The sequence below is a fragment of the Cyprinodon variegatus genome, unplaced genomic scaffold (genome assembly GCF_000732505.1).
Source record: "Cyprinodon variegatus isolate N-32 unplaced genomic scaffold, C_variegatus-1.0 Scaffold2, whole genome shotgun sequence".
Classification (NCBI taxonomy): Eukaryota; Metazoa; Chordata; class Actinopteri; order Cyprinodontiformes; family Cyprinodontidae; genus Cyprinodon; species Cyprinodon variegatus.
In genome coordinates, this window is record NW_015150455.1 from 1,911,224 (window position 1) to 1,922,400 (window position 11,177).

Sequence of the window (11,177 nt, forward strand, 5' to 3'; positions counted from 1 at the left end):
ACATAAATAAAAATAAACGGGTCGGGCGGATATTTTTTTTGTGGGGGCGGGTAGTTGGTGATTTTTTTTTTATGCGTGTGTGTTGTTATGGACATCAGAAATGTTATATTAATCAGGTACTGGGGTCACCCTTGTCTTAGCTTAAAGCCCTGCCGGCAGCGTGGGCTTGCCTCCAAAAAGGCCACAGTCAGTGCATACACGTCTGCTGCAGTGTTAATGGCGCTGTTCTGCAGTGCAGCGTACTATAGCCTATTACTTGATGTGTTAACGGGTCGGGTTGCGGGTTAAATATCAACGGGTCGGGTCGGGTTCGGATTTGAATTGAAGATATCCGCGGGTGACGGGTCGGGTTCGGAAGTCATCCTAACAGGTTCGTGCGGGTGCGGGTTGGTAAAACTCGACCCGTGCAGGACTCTAATTCACAGCCTAGATCTCCTTTTTACAATTGTATGTGCAAAGTTTGTCGAAGCATACCTGAAATCATTTTTCAGCCATTATTTTGGCGAGAAGTAGTTCTACACTAAATCTTTGAAGCAAATTGTAACAGCATTATGCAGCACAATTGGACTTCATTTACATTGTTCCAGACAGGAAAGAGAGATATATAACCTTATAGTCTAATAGCCTTCAATTATGGTGGGTCTAGTCTAACACTATGAGATGGAGTGCCCCAAACACCAGGTGTTTTTAATATTTCTATTCACTCTTCTTGGTTATGTTGCATTAAATTTGGTTAAATATGGTAGCTAAAGTGAGTGGTTCTTAGTGGTTCACAAAATATGGTTCACATAAAAAAACTGCAATAGGAGTTTTTTTTTAACAAAGAGTTGAAGACTGTCAAACTGACTCATCTCAATACTCCACACTTATTCTGTGACCCTCTGCTTATTCACATAAATATGTTCATGCAAAAGCAAATGTCAGGTTGGCTGACTCTTATCCTCCAGCAGTCTTTTCTCTTCCCTCTCCTTTTTGACCTTCATTTTGAGTTTATGAGAGTAACCTCCAATCCTATAAACAAGACACTGTCTAGCCACCCCTCCCACCAACACCACCACCGTTCACAAAGATCCACACATCCACATACTGTACATCCATGGTACACATACACACAATGGTTATTGGATTCATAACTGGGAGAGTCCTATCCTCCAGCTCACAGTGCAAGATGAGAGGTGGTGAAATGAAATTCTCCCTCTGAAAATCTCTGCTCTTACCTGGGATTTAGAAAATTTCTAGTAGGGCTTTCTCTCATTCTCTTCCCCTCCCTCACGCTTTCACGTGTACACAGGCACGCGCACACACTCAAATCAAGCCTAAGAGAGGCTGCAAGCTCAAAGAGAGAGTGAAAAATAAGTAGAGGGAGCAAAGGAGAGCCAGGAAGAAGGAGAGGGATTACAATAGGGTACAACTGGAATGGTAGTGGGACGAGGGAAAGGGGAAGAGGAGCTATGAAGGCACTTAAAAAGACATGGTGAGAGCTGAGTTTCACAGAATATTGATCTGTCCATCTCTGAGGCTGTGGAGAAAGGGACTAGGGAGACCAGGGGTAGTCAATGGATTTTAGAGAGACAAAAAAAGAAAACACAAATAGAAAACTTATCCGTTCCTATGGTAGCAGTGATATTGCTTTTTCTTTTTCTCTATTAGTAAATGATAAAGTAACATATTCTCTTCCTCTTTCTTCCTTTTCAAAACTAGAAAACCACTCTGAGAGCGAAGCCCTCCACCAAGTAACTAATTCCTTATGACGTGTTTCGACCTCCACCTTAAGATAACGTGTATTCAAAGAATCTTTAAAAAAAGATACCTGGATCCAGATGATGATCCTTATCAGCACCAAAATTGAATCATTTGTTGCCAGTCACAATACGCACCTTAGCTGAAGATTTAAGCAAAATCCATCCATAACATTTTTAGTTATTTTGAAAGCGAAAAAGGGACAGACAAACAAATCCAGAAGAAAAACATAACCTACATTGGCAGAGGTAATAATTACAAAATAGATTAATTCAGGTGTTCTGACCCTGATATATTTCATGGTCAAACTTTAAATCCACATGAGCCATTGGGGTCAAAGTACTTTTATTACTTAATTTGTATAGCTGTCACAACCTGACAAAGTTTGCAAGGCTGCTGCTCAGGAGACTTTGGACATATTACATGTCATCGTCAGCACAGAAACCTTATCTTGGTGTTTTAATTGCTTTCCCAATCTTAAAAGTTTACAACTGACCTTGGTAAAACAGCAGCATACCAAAATAACTCACTGGTATATAGCCCTTATTTACATGAGATAAAAACTCCACCCAAAGCTCAGTTTATTTCAAATTATTTACTCGTAAGTTGTCTGAAGATAAAAGGAACATGATAAAGCTGTTTCAAAGCAACAGGTAAAACTGATTTTAGCTTCTATGGTATCTTTTTTATTACCTTAGGTCATTCTGAGTTACCTCTATAATTTTGCTTCTATAGACGACACATAACTAGCACATGTATGCAACGTGAGGAGCTTTGAGAACCTGGGATGCAGTCAGAAAGATAGCTTGCATTGAAAAGGTTTATGGTACAGTTTGTTGTGAATATTCATGAGCGCAGACTGGTAGGGAACCTAGGCTAGCAGGTGATAACTGAATTTGTTGATGACAGGCTGAACTGGCTGTTCATTATATGCCCTCTCAGGTTGGCCATTTTTGGGCAGGTTTTGAGCAGACTGGGTGGTTGCGGACTGGCTGGAACCAGCTTCTGAACAGCCCGGATGCAGGTAGAACACTCCTGTCAGCCAGAAACAGTCTAGAATGTGGCCAACTTTAGAGGCAAATTGTCTAGTGAGGGCAGGCCAGGCACATTGACAATAAATCGAAAACTCAGGGCAGGGAGAACACAGGAACCAATGAAGGCTGGCAGTGCACACTATCATTACAGTGATCCTTATAAGAGCAAGAAAGGGGGCATTCTAAAAGGGAATAACTGAGACAGGCAGGTATAAGTAGTTAGAATAATAGCTGGGAGGAATGAGGGTGATTGGGTATGTAGCAGGTGCATCTGTCCACCGTAAATAGCAGAGTGGAGAGAAGCAAGCAGCCAACCAGCACAAAAACAGTAACCCCTTGAATGTGCCTTGATCGCAACCACTTGTGCCTGCTTTTATTTTGAAAATAAAATAAAACCCTATGAGTTAAAACAGAATTTAATTCCCCCTCATGAACAATAAAGTATGTATTATTTGAATCAAATTAAATATAGAAAGCAGTTGCTGATACCTTTTAGGGTTCCTTGGAAAAGTATCGATGCTCTCTTACAAATTTCTTTAGTTTTTACTTCTTATCAAACTAAAATTAAACAGTTAAAAACAATCTAAGTATAAAAAACATTTATTTTTTCTCTGGTTTTTATGTAAGGCTAACAAAAAGCTATCAAAACTATCCTGGCCTTATAAAAACATGTTTGTCCCCATAGCCGGATTTTGCCACCGCCAACAACAATTGCCATCAAGCATTTGCAGTACAAGGCATTGTAATTTTCTAGTTCTATGGATCATATTTGACCCACGTTTTTGTAGACATGTCTGCTATTAAGCCACATATAAGTGTTTTCAAGAGTGAATAACCTGTTTAAGGTTGAACCACAACATCGAAATTATATCTAATGTAGACATTGAATGGACCACTTCAGAACCATTAAAATGGACATAATCTTTCAAAGTTTGAAAGTTTGTGCTGCATAACCCAACTGCACTTGAAGTTGAGTCATGTAATCATAGCAACACTGTCCACTTCAGAAGTTTCTGCCATAAAGCAGAATTCATGATGGCTTTAGTTGTAGGTTGCCATCCAAGTCCTAAAGGGCCATAACATTCCCACCACGTTTGATTGCTTTTGTGCTGCACGGTGATGCAAGTTTTAGCACTGTTGGCAAGAAAGTTCCTTTTTTGATTCCTGATCTTTCTGGATGCATGTTCTGTGCATGTGTGGGTTCTCTCTGGGGACTCCCGCTTCCTCCCACACTCCAAAAACTTGACTGTTAGTGACACCTCTAAATTGTCCTTAGTTGTGAGTGAATGTACACATGGTTGTATGCATCTGTATGTCTCTGTGTTGCCCTGCGACAGTAAGGCGACCTGGCCAGGGTGTACCCCTCCTTACGCCCCTGAAAGAAAAGGCAGAAGAACATGGATGGATGGATAATGAGTTCAAAGGTATCCTACATTAGTTTTATATCAGATGTAACAGTCCACTTGTGTTTCATAGAGGAAACATTATATCTCCAAAGTCTTAGCAATATTTTGGGGAATTTGGAGATGAGGATTTGCTTACATTTGTTTAGCAGAGGTGTGGCCTTTAAACTCTCCCATGTATGCAATATGGTCCTGGGCCTCGGTCTTTGAATATTAAACTTTGAGGTAAGTCCCTATGAGATCATTAAAATAAATTTTTACATGTTCATCTTTGATCTTTCACAGCAGTAGGCAACTTGATGCACCTAAATAATAGTCTGAAGTTAGTTGTCTCCAAAAGAGGCAGTCTATCAGAATGTACTTGTAGGTAACAAAACAGTAACCTTGAATATTGTCCAGCATAACTGTAAGCTTCTTGTGCTGCTTCTCTAGTGCTTTATTTCTTTTCACCATGCCCTTTCTCTGTTTCTCCTCTTAAAACTAATCAAGAAGTCCCACAGTTTGAAGCCCATGATAGAACCTAACAGGAACAAATTAATTTCTTCTTTTCATGCTAAGTGTGCTACACCTATTACTCTGCATTATTTTTTCGACAGGTCCTGATTGTCTCCCTTTGATTTCATTTTTGGCGTCTTATGGTTCCAACTCTTTGAATTTTAAATCAGAGGTATAATTTTCCATCCGAACTGGAAATCCCACATTAGAATAGAGTGGGCAAAATAGAATAAAAAAATATTGCATGGCTTAACCTGCCTTTAGTAGAAATCAGCTTGTTGTTTTTACTTACCAGGTCATCATAGATATTTTTATAAATGTGTTGGTTTTTTGGCATGTAATTCCATTTATTTCTCCCATTTTCTATTACATATTTTTTTTTTATTGTGCCTGTGTTTAGACTCTAAACTAAAAACAAACCTGCCACATTGACACTTCAGTGTTTGTACCCAATCATCATTTATGCAGGTTACATGTTTAAGACTTTGGCCCTAATTGTATTGGTAAAACATATTTTTTCGCCTTAGGATTTTTTTCTCTCTTCTTTTTGGTCTCTAGCGGATTTTCTTGCTGATAAATAAGTAAAAAAGATTTCTTCCAGAACTAGTGGAACAATATTAAAACTGAGCTTATTGGAGGCTTATTCAAGGCAGTTTGTGTTTCACTATTTTTGTAATGAAGCTTGGTGTCAGTGTAATGTGCCTATCTATAGCAGGCTATGGGGGGTGGGGGCAAGTCCCTTGCAGGGCAGCACAACGAGATACACTCATGTATACACAGTTAACCTAAAAGTCATGGATTTGGACCATGGGACGAAGTGACTCAATATGCAGTCTAATTTGTTTTAGATAACGTTCTGCTCCAGCACACCTAAAATCAAATGATTGTATTACTTCTTTAGAAGACAGGTGTTTGTCGAGTGCATGGAGGTAGGGACAATTATAAATTAATTTTTTCATTAAAAGTTGGCTTTCTTGTATCAAGAGGATTTTATTTTTCTAGTTTGTATCCCTGTTTTAACCACAATATTTTTTTAATGCTTTCGTTCTGACATACTTTCTCTCTGACATTACTTCTCTTGCAAATACTGGTGAGGGTTTGCTTAAGAGTATACAGCTGTGCCCTCTTCTGAGCAGTGTCAACATTACAACACTGAAGAAAGAAAGAAAGTCTTCATTTTATTTACGCTTGACACAAGTTTTATTTTCTAACTCTTGTGTGGAGTCCGGGAAGGGGTTTGGGGGTGCACTTGTAGCCTGTTTTTTTTTTTTTTTTTATCCCTCTTCAAAAACAGTCCTCCATGTTCACCTGCTAATGCTTCAATAGCAGCAGATACTAAACATGGGTGCCAGGTGAATGAGAGAGTGCAGTCATACCCGCACCCACACCTCAGGAATAAAATGCAAATCACACTATCATTAATTTTCTAATGTATAGAGACATCTTCTGTACATAGATAAAAAAAAATTACACTTTGGATAAATTTCAGGATTATTGGTTTCAATTTCATTGGGGAGGAAGAAAAATATTGACTTTAAACTTGTGCAATACTCCTCTAACATATTAGGTTGTTCATAATGATTCCTAAAACATTTCAGAGTAGTGCCTAAAGATGTTTTTGTCATGGTGGGATTAAGGGACCTAACCCACATGCAGAACACACTCAGACACGGAAGAAAAGTTCAACAGTTTATTGTTAACATAATGAATAATAAAGACTGATTCTGAAAGACAGGTCCAGGACTGGTCACAACAGGGTTCTCTGTTCTGTGGTTCAGGCTGAGCGGCAGAGGGAGGGAACCAGGAGGGTCCAGAGGCTGAAGGTGAGCAGAGGGCTTGACAGTGGCAGGGCTTGACTTCAGACTTTCAAGTGTTCAGATCAGAGATTTCCCCAATTCTCTTCTTGAGAGCGGGCAGGCAGGTTCAGACCAGTTGATCATCCAATGCTCTCCTGAGAGCAAACAGGTTGTAGCAGATGAAAGAACTCTCTTCCAGAGTTGCAGGATTCAGTCAGGTTCTTCCTAAGAAGCAGAGAGGACAAAACTGGTTAGGGTCAGGTTCAGGAATCAAGGGAGTCAGAGAATCAGACAGGTTGGTTGGCTCAGGCTTGCTAACCGTAACTGGCTTAACACTCTGGCACTGGAGTGTTGCGCTGCCACTGCTTATATGCTGGTCTCCTGATGAGCAGATGAGGAACAGCTGGTGAAGTCAGTTCCAGCTTCAGGAGACCCAGGACGCCCTCTGGACGAAAAAGGCAGACAGAACCCAGAAACCAACAGAAAAACAAACCCCCAGGAAGGGATCCTTGGCGCCCTCTGGTGGGCAAGCCTCCGGATCCCAACAGTTTTAAAAAAGTTACACAAGTAAATTTAGATCTTTTTTTTGTGACCAAGCTTTTCCTTAAGCATCCTTGACTGGAGTAGTGCATGTTTACTGGTGCAGACTCTTCAATTGTCCTAATATCTCTTGGACAGGAGACAACAAAAACTTCTATGGTTGGGATAGATGGGCTTCAGTGTCTCTAGTGTAAATTCTTTAACAAATTAATGAATTATGAAATAAAAAGGTTTTGTTCACCAGCTAAATGCCCTTTGCCATCACCTTCTCTGAACCAAATAGTCATTACATCTATGCTCACATAATATATTTTTTACAACTGGCATAGTCAACTTATCTAAATATGAGTGTGCAGGTGCTTGTCGCTGCTTGGTTGCTAGACGACGACCACAACAACAACGGAGATGTCCAATTGTTGGCCTTCTTGAGTTGATGTATATAAAAGCTGCTGATGTGGACTTCCTGCATTCATCCTCAGCTCATCTTAACAGGCCACACTGTTTAAACATCATGTAAAGTTCTGGAGCATGTAGGAGTGAGCTGCCGTTTTTGTTCCCTTAAGGTTTTCATGTTTTTCGTAGTTAGGGAAGTAAGTTTTTGTCATTTAGTTTATTTACTTTCAATTAGGTAAGTTGGTTAATATTCAGATAGTGTCCTTTTGTTTGTTGTTTTAGGCATTAGCTCCCTCTGAATTCATATGCTCCACTTGTTGAGACATTTATTTCAAAAATATATATATATATTTTTTTATAAATAGCATCATGAAAGCATAAATAGATTGACACCTGGTCATGCAAATAAGCATGATCCGATGTAAACCAAAGTACTTAGAGAAAAAGTAATCCTACATTGGTAGAGTTCTGCAAAGTCACAAAGTAGTTCAAGAAATACATGAGTTATTTTAAGGAGAGCTGAACTACGGGCATTGAGTCAGCTCACGTGTCTGTGGGACCCATCTGCAGAAGTGGCTCATAAAGAATCATTGCACTATCCTCATAACTATTTCTTTTCATCAAAGCCCTCCATGCAAAAAGTGTTCATATTCTCAAGCAGTTCTCCAATTTATAAAGTCTCAAAGACAAAGGAGCTGTTGTGTCATGAGCCATGATTGTGGTTTTGGACATTGGGAACCAGTGTCCAAGTTTCCTCTTGACATGATGACCGGTGAACAAGATGCAGTTTTGGCTCATGGAGCAGCTGTAAGACGCCCCCCCGCTTTTCAGCCGACTGGCTCCACAGGACCCAGGAAATGTGATTTTCCTTGGCCCCCCACAGAGCTGAGAACAGTAAAACCATACAGGATCTCTTTCTCTTATCTCTCTTTCCCATAGAGCTGCCAGGGGGTTCACATCGGAAGAGGCCACCATGGAGATCCAGGAAAAAGGCCTAGATCTCCAGAATGACCAAGGATAAGTAATGAGGGTTGACTATACAGAACCAAACTGCTGCAAAACAGACTTTTTGCAACACATTTCTGTTGAGTTTCAGAACTTACAGAGCCAGACTGGACGAGAAAGTCTCCTAAGGATCCCTTGGTGTGAGCCACATGGACAAGAAGACCCCATGTTGCTGTGAGCCTGCCTTGCTAAGCTGCTGCTGGATGAAAACTCAACCTTCCAAATGGACATGAACAAAAGGTTTGTAGGTCTGGCACAATTAAGGACAGAACAAACAATATGTCTTTTGATGATTTTTCATGTGTTTACTGATGGGTAAAACAAAGCTAACAGGATGCACTTCACGATATGCCATAGTAATATGTTTTGAGCTGTTGTTGAAGCTTGGACAAGCTTTATATCACCAAGGGTTTAAACAATGATATAACATTAGTTTTAATGTGTTCCTCACATGCTTATTAAATTTCCATTACCAAGTGCGACCAAGAGTCATTTAGTAGAATCCTGATGTCTATTCACTGCTAGCTATTTCAAAGAGGGTAAAGAATCATTTAACTAAAGGTTTTTGGTTCCTGATTTAGCCAATCATCAAAAGCTACAGTGTGTAATAATTACAGGGATATACAGTCAGAAATGTAATATATTATACATAACTATGTTATTTATCATCATCTACGAGCTCAGCCTCTTAACCTTAATATTTGCGTTGCCTTAGAATTCGTTATTTATAATTACATAGGAGCAGGTCTCGCAGCCATGGAGGCAGACATCTTTGCGCTACAGCAGCGCAGAGCCAACAAACTAGTGATTGCAAGATCGCCCATTACAATAACATGCTGCATGATGATGCTGTTACTCTCCAGTATACTTATTCAGCAACGTCCCTGACGTTTCACAGGTAATGATTCAGTAATTTTCTGTAAAATAATTTTCTGGATATATATCTCGGTTACTTCTCTCCGGCTCCTTTGGAGATCTTCAAGCCTTTCCTCCTCTGCTCTAGTCACCCCGCTGGCACTTCTCCCTCGCCTGGCCCTGGCTGCACGCCCACCCCGGCCTCTCTGCCCTCTTCCTCGCCCTCTTCCTCTCCCTCTTCCGCGCCTTGTAACCCCCGTGCCACAAACAAGACTTGGACTCTGTAAACAGGGAATATATATTCTTCCAGCGAACACAATCTCGCTGTTAAACTAATGACTACAATTACTTCGTCTGTTTATATCACCATGCAAAGCAGCTCACCAAAATGTCACAACGATGTAGAAAAAATAACGGGTATATTTATTATCTTAAGTCTTCATGAAATCTATACCCTACACAGACTAATGAAATACTATCTGTAAAATTATCTATGTAAACAAACCTCATCACTTGAGAAAGTAGGTGATGCGGACGTCGTGGAAGACATTTTGTCCCGTAACGCTCGCCGTACTGTTGGGGGGGAGAAGCGGTGGGGGGGAGATGTTCATGTTGCTGCGGTCTGCAGTCTGGACTTTAGATGTCGCTGAAAATTACACACTGTAGCTTTAATAAAACATTATTTGGCCAAATAATGTTTTATTCACCTCATGGATCTGCATTGTGAATTGGTTTGAAAACATTACAATGTCTCTACATTAGTGAAAAAATTTATTTGGTCATTTCCCAAATTCTTCTAGATAAACTTTGGTTTTCAAACACAAAATCCATCTAAAACTCTACTATGATTTTCAGCTATGTTTCCCCTTCCTCTTTATACATAGTAGTTTAGTTTAGTTGAGTTTCACTAGTTTTAGTTCAGAGTTTTAAACTGAAATTTGTTTGACTTGGAGCTAAATGATTTTTGTTAATAATCTCCCTTATATTTTGAACAGAAGTTCTGGTGAATTTATTCCATGTATGTGCAGAATTATGTTTGACCATGATTTGAGCTTGAATCCCTCTTTCATTTATTGTTCTATCACACAGCTAGTAGGGCATGTGTTCATAAACAATATATAACAGCCCAAATAATATCTGATTAAATAAGATATTTACCACCCCAACCAGGGAGGGCTATAAACATCTTAAACTATCAGAAAATATGAATTCCCAGCTGGCTGGGAATTGAATATAACAGTTTTTCACAACATTATTATGGCATCCAACCTGGATGGGCATTTAATATAATGTCACAACAGAACTATGTCCTTATTAAAGCAACACAATGTAAATGGGTTGCTTTTCAAACACGAGAGATAAAGAATGATAATTTTAGCACAAAGTTAGCTAGAACATTGATTTTTGTTTTCAAATACTACTTAAAAAGAAAGTAAAACACAATAAACTGTGGGTTTCCTTAAAGTCACAAGAATGGTAGTTGTGGTCGATATTACTGCAGAAAAATTAATAACCCTGAGTAAAAACTGGCCTTGGGAGTTTTCTTTGCTTAAATCAAGAAAATAATGAAACAATTAACTTTCCATTAAATGCCTTAAGAAATTAAGAAGCTTCCCTGATTGGGTTGTAAAATATTTTCAGTTTTAAAACAGTTATTGTTTTGGGGACTTTCTGCCAATGAAAGATTTTTGTTGGCATAGATAGATGCATGCCTCCTAACAGACTATGGAGACCCAAAATTCAGTAGCATTTAAAAGGTTTATTAAAATAGATATCTTATTTTGTATTATGTTCATAAGAGAGCCCTTCACTCCTAATCTGCAACTTTACTAGTGGTTCCTAAAATTTCTAAAAGTAGAATGAAAGATATATTAGTTATCAGGCTTGAAGCTACAGCGTGTAATTTTCAGCGACAT

At 39.3% G+C, this 11,177-nt stretch overlaps 1 long non-coding RNA gene across 1 annotated transcript in view; it reads left to right on the forward strand.

Moving 5' to 3' along the window:
- Positions 1-11,177, forward strand: part of LOC107081808 — a 29,784-nt gene that overhangs the window by 2,123 nt on the left and 16,484 nt on the right. Inside the window, exon 2 of the long non-coding RNA XR_001481113.1 lies at positions 8,341-8,646. This is a non-coding gene — a long non-coding RNA (uncharacterized LOC107081808). The remainder of the gene's footprint in view (positions 1-8,340; positions 8,647-11,177) is intronic.